This window comes from Ranitomeya variabilis, chromosome 2 (assembly GCF_051348905.1).
Source record: "Ranitomeya variabilis isolate aRanVar5 chromosome 2, aRanVar5.hap1, whole genome shotgun sequence".
NCBI lineage: Eukaryota > Metazoa > Chordata > Amphibia > Anura > Dendrobatidae > Ranitomeya > Ranitomeya variabilis.
The window spans coordinates 737,258,763-737,271,190 of record NC_135233.1 but is presented as its reverse complement, the minus strand read 5'-3'; the positions used below and the strand labels follow the sequence as shown (position 1 = coordinate 737,271,190).

Here is a 12,428-nt window from a genome sequence, read left to right as displayed (position 1 = left end):
CCGCACTCTAGATCACCTTACCCAGGGAACATCTAGGGAGGTGATTCTTGATTCCCTTTCCCTTCTCCAGAAGGCCACGGGATTCCTTGCCGACGCCTCGGCAGAATCTGTTAGAGTGGCATCCAAGTCTGCAGTCCTTTCCAACTCAGCCAGGAGAGCTCTATGGCTGAAATCCTGGATTGGCGACATCACTTCCAAAGCAAAGCTTTGCGCCATTCCGTTTCAGGGTCGCCATTTGTTCGGTCAGGCCCTGGATGATATATTAGACAAGGCCACAGACAAAAAGCGCTTCCTGAACAGAGGAATCCAAAAAAGCGGTTTTTTTCGTCCCTCAAAAGATCAGACTTCTCAAAGAAAATTCAAGGGGAAAGGCAAATCGGGCCACTGGAGCTATCCAAAAGGGGCAAAGGGCAGGAATATCCTCGTCCCCCAAACCCAGCAGACTCCTGACAAACAGTGACTACACCCAGGGCGTCGGCTCTCGAGCTTTATCAGCCAATGGAGGTCAATCTCCTCAAACCAGCGGGTACTCAGTACCATTCAGGATGGGTTAAAACTAGAGTTGAGAGTCCTCCCCCTTGCCGCCTAAGGGTCACCCCATTACAAAATATCCGTCCTCGGCATGCATTTTTTTCTGGCCTTCAGGAATTACTCCAAGCAGGAGTGATTTCCCCAGTACCTCAACAGGAGATAGGCAGGGGACACTATTCTCGCCTATTTCTAATCAAAAAGCCTTCAGGGAAGCATAGAATAATTATCAACCTAAAACCCCTAAATTGGGTAAATTACATACAGAAGATTCAAGATGGAATCAATTAGGTCTGTGATTCCCCTGATAGGTCAGGACTGGGTGATGGCTACGGTGGATTTGAGGGACGCATATTATCACGTCCCCATCCATCAAAAATTCAAAAAGTTCCTAAAGTTTGCAATTTCTCAGAACCAGCTGATAACACATTATCAGTTCAACGCCCTCCCGTTTGGAGTCTCGTCGGCACCTCGAGTGTTCACAAAGATCATGACGGAGGCAGTTATTTTCATACGACTTCAGGGGATTTGCATTATAGCATATTTAGACGACCTGCTCGTTGTCGCTCCATCCATCTCCCGTCTAAATAAGGACGTAGCAAGGACTCTAGAAATCCTAGAATCCTTGGGGTGGATCCCGAACCAAGAGAAATCGGATCTGCTGCCTTTCACAAAGAAGAAATTCCTAGGGGTCCTACTGAACTCAGAATTAAGGAAATCCTTCCTACCCAGAGAGCGCCAGCTCGATCTGGTATAGAAGATAACGAAATTCAGAGCCCTGAAGGCTCCCACTCTGCGACACTCCATGTCCATTCTGGGGTCCCTAACATCTTGTATCCAGATGGTATCATGGGCCCAAGCGCACACAAGAGTTCTTCAAACACATGTTTTGTCCTCTTGGGACAGACAGCAGAACTCCCTATCTAAGAAAGTTCTCCTCCCCAACCATGTCAGAATATCCCTGGCATGGTGGCTGTGTCACCGGAACCTCCAACAGGGGGTTAGCTGGGACCAGGTCCCTCTAAAGATGCTCACATCAGATGCCAGTCGGAGGGGATGGGGAGCCATAGTAGAGAAAACTCACTTGCAGGGAATATGGCCTCCAGACACCAGAGCCAGCTCATCAAACTTCAGAGAACTGAAGGCTGTGGAAGAGGGCTTAAAGGCCGCATCAGCTCTCATCCAAGGTCACCATGTGAGAATATACTCCGACAACATGACCACTGTAGCGTACCTTCGTCATCGGGGGGGGGCACGAAGTTCGAAAAATTAAAATCTCTGGCTTCAAGAATTTTTTCCTGTCCTCCTATCACACCGGTCCATCTAAAGGGGCCTGCCAATACTCAAGCAGACTTTCTCAGCAGAAGGGATGTACATCCAGGGGAATGGTGCATAGATCAGGAAGTCTTCCTCTCCCTAGTATCTCGATGGGGGATCCCGGAGGTAGACTTATTTGCCAGCAGCCAGAATACCAAACTACAAGCATATTATTCACAAACATGACAGACAGAGCACTGGGCATGGATGCTTTCTCACACCCCTGGGAGTTCAACCTCGCCTATGCTTTCCCTCCAATCCCGATTCTGTCAAAAACGCTACAGAAAATCCGATCCGAATGGGTCACTACAATTCTGATCGCCCCCATGTGACTGGGAAGGAGTTGGTTCAGTGCACTGTTGGACATGGCCCAGGAGGGTCCAATACGATTACCTCAGAAGAGCGACCTTCTTCACCAGGGTCCCTTATTACATCCAAACCTACATAGGTTGAACCTCGCAGCATGGCTACTACAGCTGAGATACAAAGAGCAAGAGGCCTTTCCTATGAAGTAATTCAGACTCTTCAGAGAAGTAGGAAACCGATAACTAACTATAACGCATTTATGGCAAAGTCTGGAAGAAATTCTCATCTTGGTGTTCTCTGAACACTCCAGACCCATTCCATCCGAATATTGCCCAGATCTTAAACTTCCTCCAGAGGGGTCTAGATTTAGGGCTTAAACCTAGTACCTTAAAGGTTCAGGTCTCAGCTCTTAGTTCATATTTTGACCAGAACTTAGCCAATCATCGTTGGATAAAACGCTTCATAACCTCAGCCAGTAGGATCTGTCCCAGAGTTCATAACCGTATTCCCCCTTGGGACCTAAATCTGGTGCTTAATAGTCTAAAGGTACCGTCACACTCAGCAACTTTGCAAAGAGAACGACAACAATCCGTGACGTTGCAGCGTCCTGGATAGCGATCTCGTTGTGTTTGACAAGCAGCAGCGATCTGGATCCCGCTGTGCAATCGCTGGTTGGAGCTAGAAGTCCAGAACTTTATTTCGTCGCCAGGTCGGCGTGTATCGTCATGTTTGACATCAAAAGCAACTACGCCAGCAACGAGCATAGGGGGCGTCGCAGCGTCTCCTTCTAGCCAGTCGGTACACTCCAACTGTTTCACATGGAGCTAACAACCAGCGAGAACGAGAAGTGAGTCGCCGTTACGTCACTCGGTCGCTCCTGCATCGTTCTGGAGTTGCTGTGTTTGACGTCTCTACAGCGACCTAAACAGCGACGCTCCAGCGATCTAGTTTAGGTCGGCTCGTTGTCTATATCGCCGCAGCGTCGCTGAGTGTGACGGTACCTTTACACAAGATCCATTCGAACCTTTATCGGAAACTTCTTTAAAGGTTCTTACCCTCAAAACTGTCTTTTTAGTGGCCATTACCTCCGCCAGACGGATAGGAGAATTACAGGCCCTATCCATGCAAGAGCCTTATTTAAAGATAACAACAGATAGTATAGTCCTCCGACTAGACCCTACATTCTTACCTAAGGTAACATCAGACTTTCATAGAGGTCAGGACATAGTGCTGCCCTCATTCTGCCCAGATCCTTGCAACAGGAAGGAAGAGTCCTTCCACAACCTGGACGTCCGAAGGGTGGTTCTTTATTACCTTCAACAGACTGAGAGTTGAAGGATTGATCGAAACCTATTTATTCAACACTCAGGAAGGAACAGAGGCAAAAAGGCGGCAAAAAACACAATCGCCAATTGGATCAAGCATATCACTCGCATACTCATCTCAAAACCTATCTCCTCCTTCATCACTAAAGGCCCACTTTACACTGTCAGTGTCAACATCATGGGAAGAGGGAGGCGACACATCTACGAAGCAGATATGCAGAGCTGCCACCTGGTCTTCGGTTCACATGTTCACCACGCACTACAGACTAGACTTTAACAGAGATTTAACATTCGGCAGAAGAGTTCTGTAGGCTGTTGTCCCCCCCCCCCCCCTAAGAAATTAAATTGTTGGTACTACTCCTGTACCGCTGTCGTGGAAGGTGACTGGAGAAAATAAAATTAGTCTTACCGGTAATTCGGTTTCTAGGAACCTTCCACGACAGCACTAATTTCCCTCCCTATTAACGATACTTATTGAATGGTTCCTGCACCTAAGTGGTAATTATACATGCTACTGTGTCTAGAAAAAACACTGGAGGCTGCAGGAAGGGTAGGGTATTTAACCTCTTGTGTTTCCTGTCCCCCTATTAGGGCCTGTACAGCTGTCATGGAAGGTTCCTAGAAACCGAATTACCGGTAAGACTAATTCTATTTTTTGGTAAAAAACAAAACATATAATAACGATATACTGCATTTTTTGGACCATAAGACGCACTTTTTTCCGAAAAAATTTTGGGGAAAATAGGGGTGCGACTTATGTTCAGAATATACTTACAATTACTATGGCGGCGATCCCAGTCCGGCGCTGCAGGGTGATGCAGCCTCCCTTCCCAGGCTGGTGGGGCTGTGGTGCTCCTCTGTACGGCGGTGGTACTCCTCTGTGGAGAGGCAGGGCTCCGCTGGCATTTCATGAAAGCCCGGAGGCCCCCACAGATCCAGTGCTGTGATGCGGTGGCCTCCGGGAAAATGGTCGCCAGGGGCGGTGCATGCTCAGATTCAGATCTCGAATCTGAGCATGCGCCACCCCTGGAGGCCATTCTCCCGGAGGCCACCAAATGCCCAGATTCATATTTCGGCAACGAGATCTTGTCCCGAGATCTCAGGACAAAATTTCGTTGCTGAGATCTGAATCTGACCATGCACTGCAATGAGGTGGCCTCCGGGAAAATGACTTCCACCTCATTGCAGCACTGGATCTGCGGGGGCCTCCAGGCTTTCACGAAATGCCGGCGGAGCCCCGCCGCACCACAGAGCACCACCACCGCCCCACAGAGGAGCACCACCGCCGCCGCCTCACAGAGGAGCACCACCACTGCCGCCGCCCCACACAGCACCACCGCCGCACCAGCCTGGGATGGGATTTCCCGGAGGCCACTGCACCAGCCTGGACCACCGAACAACCCTTGTGACCACTCCTACACCTGTGCCGCTACCCCCCCTGGTAAGCTGAATTCGGACTGTAAGACGGACCCCCATTTGACACATTATATTTTTTTCCCCTATTTTCCTTCTGAAAATTTGGAGTGTGTCTTATGGTCCGATGCGTCTTATAGCCCGAAAAATATGGTAAATGTCGTATTGTGGTAATTCTACTGACCCAAAGAATAAAGCTACCTTACCAATTTTACCACATGTGGAACGGCATAAAAAAACAATTCTTGAATTGCTGGCTTTTGTTCATTATGCATTCCAAAAATCGGAATAGAAAGTGGTAAAAAGTCACGAGCCGGAAAATGGTACGAAAAAAACGTCAACTCATCTCACAAAAAAACAAGCCATCCCATGACTCTGTCGGCCGAAATATGGAGAAATTATAGCTATCAAAATATGGGGATGCAATAAAAAAAAGTGTCCTTTAGAGTGTGATAGCAGCCAAACATAAAAAAAAAGATATAAATCTGGTATCACTGTAATAGCACCGACCCGAAGAATAACGTCATCTAATCACTTTTACTGCACGAGGAACGGCGTAAAAAAAAAAAAAAAAAACCAATTCTTCATCCTGCATTCTGCACTGAGCGGTTACACCGAATTTCCGTGAGAATCTCTGAAATATGAGATTCAGATGAAACCCTTGGAGAAAGATTCCCTATGAGGAAGAAGGAGGCACTGTGGACTCCGTCTGTCTTATGATCCAGCGCTATCAGTCTTTTCAGGTGTGCATAAAAGCACGGTCGACCACAGTTTTGTGTACTGCTGAAAAGAAGGACACAGCTGAAAAGAGGCCAGACAGAGTCCAGAGTAATTCTGCTGCCTCATTATGGTGAATGGGTCCCTCAGGGGCTTCATATAAATCGAGTTACTTCGACATGATAAATGTGATCCCAAATGTAATGTAAAATGTTCCCAAAAAAAAAAGCTTCAACTCATTCCACAAAAAAAGCAAATCACCCACTCAGGTCCGTAATCTGTTAACGGAAATATAGGGGGTTTCCATGTTACTGTAGGTACAAAGACTCTGGAAAAGTGAAATGGCTCCTCACCCCTCAAAAGAAATTCAGCAAATTCTGCTCTCCCAAATCCAAACGCCCCACCTCTTTCTGAGCCCCAGTGTGGATAAACCACATTTAGCATCCACATTTTTGGAATTTCTATAGCGATAAGAGCCTGCCAAATGTACTGGTGACTACAACTTAGGCTACTTTCACACTAGCGTCGGGCTCGGCCCGTCGCTGTGCGTCGGGCTGGCGTTCCCGACGCTAGCGTTGTCTCCGCCGCACAACGGGGGCAGCGGATGCATTTTTCCAGAGCATCCGCTGCCCCATTGTGAGGTGCGGGGAAGCGCGGGGAGGTGGGGGCGGAGTTCCGGCCGCGCATGCGCGGTCGGAAAAAGCGGACCGTCGTGAGCAAAAAACGTTACATGTAGCGTTTTTTGCTCCCGACGGTCCGCCACAGCCTGACGCATCTGTCGCACGACGGGTGCGACGTGTGGCAATCCGTCACAATGCGTCGCTTCATGTTAATCAATGGTGAAAAAACGCATCCTGCAAACACTTTTGCAGAATGCGTTTTTTCGGCAAAACGACGCATTGTGACGGAATGCAGTTAACGCTAGTGTGAAAGTAGCCTTACTGGGCACTACTGATTGTTTCTGGAAAACACCCTTGGAGTCAAAATTGTCACTACATCTGTAGATAAATTCCCCAAAGGAAATAATTAACAAAAATGGGGTCACTTGAGGGGGGGATTCTGCTCTACTAGCACTTAGTGGCTCTGTATATTGAGTGCTTAAACTATTTCTGGAAAATCTGGGCTCCAAGAGGCAAATAGCACTCCGTCCCTCCAGGGTATCGCTGTGTGGCTAAGCAGTACAGTACAGCCACAAATGGGGTATTTCTACATTGAGCAAAAATTGTGGAACTAACTTTGGAGTAAATTTACTCATTTTCTAGTGTAAAAATGTAAAATTTTGGTGGTAAAAATGTAATTAACATTTCTTCACTGCCCAATTTTAGAAAATTCTGTGATACAACTAGAGTGTCAATATGATCACTAGTATTCCCCCACATATGGGGTATTGGCGTACTCGTGAGAAATTACACAACAAATTTGGGGGCCTTTTTCTCTTGTTATCCTTGTGAAAATGAAAACATTTGGGGCTAAAACAAAATTTTTTGGGGAAAAAATTATTTATATTGTTTCATTTTCACAGATCAACGTTGCAAAACTAGTTGAAGTCCCTGTGGGTTCAAGGTGCTCACCACATGTCTAAATAAATAACTTGAGGGGTCTAATTTCCAAAATGGGGTGACTTGCAGGGGCTTCCACTGTTTAGACACATTAGGGTTTCTCCAAACGGGACATGACGTCGACTAACGATTCCAGCCAATTTTGCGCTCCAAAAGTCAAATGGTGTTCCTTCCCTTCCGAGCCGTGTCGTGCACTCAAACAGTAGTTTTCCCCCACAAATGAGACATCAGCGTGCTCAGGAAAAATTGCACAACGTATTTTGCAGTTCATTTTCTCCTGTTACCCTTAAAATTGGGTCTAAAATAATTTTGGGGGGAAAAAAGCTAATTGCTGATTTTTTCCTTCCACATTCCATTAAATCATGTGAAGCACCTAAAAGGTTAATAAACTAATTGAATGTGGTTTTGAGCACCTTGAGGGGTGCAGTTTTTAGAATGGTGTCACTTTTGGGCAGTTTCTGTCATACAGACCCTTCAAAGTCCCTTAAAATGTAATGTGGTACCTAAAAAAAAATGGTTTTGCTAATTTTATTGTAGAAATGAGAAATCGTTGGTAAACTTTTAACCCTTCTAACTTCCTTACAAAAAAAAGGATGTTTCCAAAATTGTGTGAAATGTTATTTATTAACTATTTTGTGTGACTTAACTAGTTTAAGGGCATACAAATTAAAAGCTTGAAAATTTCAAAACTTTCCCCAAATTTCTAATTTTTTCTCAAATAAACACACGTCATAACGAATATATTTTACCACTATCATGAAGTACAATATATCACAAAAAAGTAATATCAGAATCAGACGGAAGTATTATAACCTCATAAAGTGACACTGGTCAGAATTGTAAAATGTGGTCCTGAAGGTGAATACAGCCCTGGGTGAAGGGTTAAAGTATATTAACAGCTGGGCAGCATGGTGGCTCAGTAGTTAGCACTGTTGCTTTTCAGTGCCGGGGGATCATGGATTCAAATCTCCAGTTTGCTCCCACACTCTAAAGACAAACTGATAGGGAATTTAAAAATTTAAAGAGAACATGTCAGCAGGATTGTGCACAGTAACCTACATACAGTGTCAGGTCGGCGCTATTATACTGATTACAATGATACCTTGGTTGATGAAATTCGTTGTGTGGTTGTTGTTTAAGCTTTATTTTCAGTTTTGAGTTAATGATATGCTCGTGCTCCGGGGTGGCCTGTGGTGCATCTTCATGTAGGACTCTGCTTAGATATTCACCTTCCTGCAGAAGGGTTTTTCTTTTTTCCTTCGGTATGTACAGATATGCATTATGCAAACTAGGGGGCAGGTCAGTGAGGGATCAGTGACCTGTTAGCAGTCTGCATTATGAATATCTGATCAGAGCACCACATGAAGACCCCCCACAGGCCGCCCCGGAGCACGAGCATAAAGACTAAAGAACAACCACAAGACAGATTTCATCAGCCAAGGTATAATTTCAATCAGCATAACGGCGCCAACCTGACACTGTCTGTAGGTAACTCTGCACAATCTTGCTGACAAGTTCCCTTTAAATTGTGAGTCCCAACAGGTGTAGAAACTGATAATGTATATAAGGCGCTGTAAAGTGCTGCGGAATATGATTGCAATATATATTTTAAAAAAAAGCAAAAAAATGTTTTTTTTCAAAAATTGCATCCAGATAAATGTTATGACTTCAAACCAGGGCTGTGAAGTAGGAGTCGGTGTCCATTTTGGTGGAGTCAGAATGGGTATAATGTGGACATATTCAGACTTCTAAAATATATAATACATTGGGTACCGTACAGTAGTTCAATGCAGCATGTGCTGAATATTTTTTCAGAATAATTGGGAAAGATATGAAATCTAATATATAAAGCTGAATGTGTGTATGTGTGTATGTATGTATGTATGTATGTGTGTATGTCCGGGATTGGCATCTGAACCGTCTACAGCCACAAAATTTTGCACAGTCACACGTCTGGACCCCGAGAGCGTCATAGGCTATGTTGTGAGGTGAAATTTTAACCCCGCGCTTTCCAATTCACCAAACAATTTTGCCCCTATCTACATAATGGGGAAAAAATGAAAGGAAAAGTGTTGGAGGCAAATTAACAGCTGCCAGATGTGAACAAGGGGGACTTAAAGAATGACAGCGATGGCGCCAAAGAGTATATACTGTACAGTTGCTAAGGTGGGGCCCCAACATGGGATAATCACCACACCACCACGGGGATATGAACACACACAAAATGCGCCACACACTACCACGTGCTCGAACACATATACCACCCTCAGCGCACATTTCACCACACATACACCAACCTCGCCACATAAAAGTAGAAACACAAAAGTCGCCGCTCAATACTCGCCACGCTCAAAACTCTCCACATGCAAAACTCGCCACACGTGCAAAGCTCACCTCATGGAAAACTCGCCACACGCAAAACTTGCACACGCAGAAAAATTGCCACACGCAGAAAAATTGCCACATGCACAAAAGTTGCAACACATGCAAAAGTTGCCTCACACAAAACTTGCACATACTCAAAAGGCACCACACATAAAACTCGCCACGCGCAAAACTCGCCATGCGCAAAACTTGCTGCACACAACTTGCTACACTAACCTGTCACATGCAACTCGACACACAAAAAGTTGCTACACGCATGTCGCCACACAAAACTCATCTCACAAAAGTCCCTACATGCATGTCGCCACACGCAACTCAACACACACAACTTGACACATGAAACTCGCCCTAAAACACACACAAGTCTGGTATTATCCTTCAAAAATAAAAATCTGATTAATAAGCAGACAAACTACAAGAGCAACAAATGTACCATATAGGAATCCGGCAGCTGTCAGTCACATGACATGTCTATTATGTGTATGTGTGAGCTAATATATACTGCCAGGGGGTGGGCTTACTGTTGGCTGGGGATTTATCAGGCTGCCATTTTAGCTTACAAATACTGAGGTAAAAATACTGACCAAATAACGTGTGAACGAGGGCTAATACAGGAGGAGATGACATACAGATATATACTATATACAGGAGGAGATGACACACAGGTATATACTATTTACAGGGGAGATGACACACAGGTATATACTATATACAGGAGGAGATGACACACAGATATATACTATATACAGGAGAGATGACACACAGGTATATACTATATAGAGGAGGAGATGACATACAGGTACATACTACATACAGGAGGAGATGACATACAGGTATATACTATATACAGGAGAAGATGACACACAGGTATATACTATATAGAGGAGGAGATGACATACAGGTACATACTACATACAGGAGGAGATGACATACAGGTATATACTATATACAGGAGGAGATGACACACAGGTATATACTATATACAGGAGCAGATTACCTACAGGTATATAGTATATACAGGAGGAGATGACATACAGGTATTTGCTATGTATAGGAGGAGATGACATACAGGTATATACTATATACAGGAGGAGATGACACACAGATATATACTATATATAGGTGAGATGACACACAGGTATATACTATATACAGGAGATTACATACAGGTATATCTAATATATAAAGCTGAATGTGTGTATGTATGTATGTGTGTATGTCCGGGATTGGCATCTGCACCGTCGCAGCTACAGCCACAAAATTTTGCACAGTCACACGTCTGGACCCCGAGAGCGTCATAGGCTATGTTGTGAGGTGAAATTTTAACCCCGTGCGTTCCAATTCACCAAACAATTTTGCCCCTATCTACATAATGGGGAAAAAGTGAAGGGAAAAGTGTTGGAGGAAAATTGACAGCTGCCAGATGTGAACAATGAGGACTTAAAGAATGAGAGCGATGGCGCCAAAGAGTATATACCGTACAGTTGCTAAGGTGGGGCCCCGACATGGGATACTCACCACACACGGGGATATGAACACAAACACAAAATGCGCCACACACTACCACGTGCTTGAACACATATACGACCCTCAGCACACATTTCACCACACATACACCAACCTCGCCACATAAAAGTCGAAACACAAAAGTCACCACTCAAAACTCGCAACGCGCAAAACTCACTACATGCAAAACTCGCCATATGCAAAACTAGGCTCACGCAAAACTCGCCACACGTGCAAAACTCACCTCATGGAAAACTCGCCTCATGCAAAACTTGCACACACGGAAAAATTTCCACATGTTCAAAAGTTGCACCACATGCAAAAGTTGCCTCACACAAAACTTGCACATACTCAAAACGCACCACACATAAAACTCGCCACGCGCAAAACTCGCCACGGACAAATCTTGCTGCACACAACTTGCTACACTAACCTGTCACATGCAACTCGACACACAAAATGTTGCTACACGCATGTCGCCACACAAAACTCATCTCACAAAAGTCGCTACATGCATGTCGCCACACGCAACTCAACACACACAATTTGACACATGAAACTCGCCCTAAAACACACACAAGTCTGGTATTATCCTTCAAAAATAAAAATCTGATTAATAAGCAGACAAACTACAAGAGCAACAAATGTACCATATAGGAAATACGGCAGCTGTCAGTCACATGACCTGTCTATTATGTGTATGTGTGAGCTAATATATACTGCCAGGGGGGAGGGCTTCCTGTTGGCTGGGGATTTATCAGGCTGCCAATAGCAACCAATCACAGCTCAGCTTCTATTTTGCTACAGTTAATTAACCTGAGCTCTGATTGGTTAATATAGGCAACAAAGACATTCTCAGTATAACAAAGCTAATATATGTTGTGAAATTCTTCTATTAGCTTAGTTTTTGCCTTTTAATAATTACATTTCTATCTATTTGTTTTGTGTTTTTTGTGTGCAGAATAAATTTTTGTTAACACATTCTATTTTGCTAACAGCAGTCATTAACCCGGGCGAAGCCGGATAGTTCAGCTAGTAGGCTATGTTGTGAGGTGAAATTTTAACCCCGCGCTTTCCAATTCACCAAACAATTTTGCCCCTATCTACATAATGGGGAAAAAGTGAAAGGAAAAGTGTTGGAGGCGTCGCAGCTACAGGCACAAAATTTTGCACAGTCACACGTCTGGACCCCGAGAGCGTCAAAGCTATGTTGTTAGGTGAAATTTTAACCCCGCGCTTTCCAATTCACCAAACAATTTTGCCCCTATCTACATAATGGGGAAAAAATGAAAGGAAAAGTGTTGGAGGCAAATTAACAGCTGCCAGATGTGAACAAGGGGGACTTAAAGAATGAGAGCGATGGCGCCAAAGA

General features: G+C 44.6%; 1 protein-coding gene across 3 annotated transcripts in view; it reads right to left on the bottom strand.

Moving 5' to 3' along the window:
- Positions 1-12,428, bottom strand: part of PDSS2 (decaprenyl diphosphate synthase subunit 2) — a 392,099-nt gene that overhangs the window by 364,467 nt on the left and 15,204 nt on the right. The window lies entirely within an intron of this gene.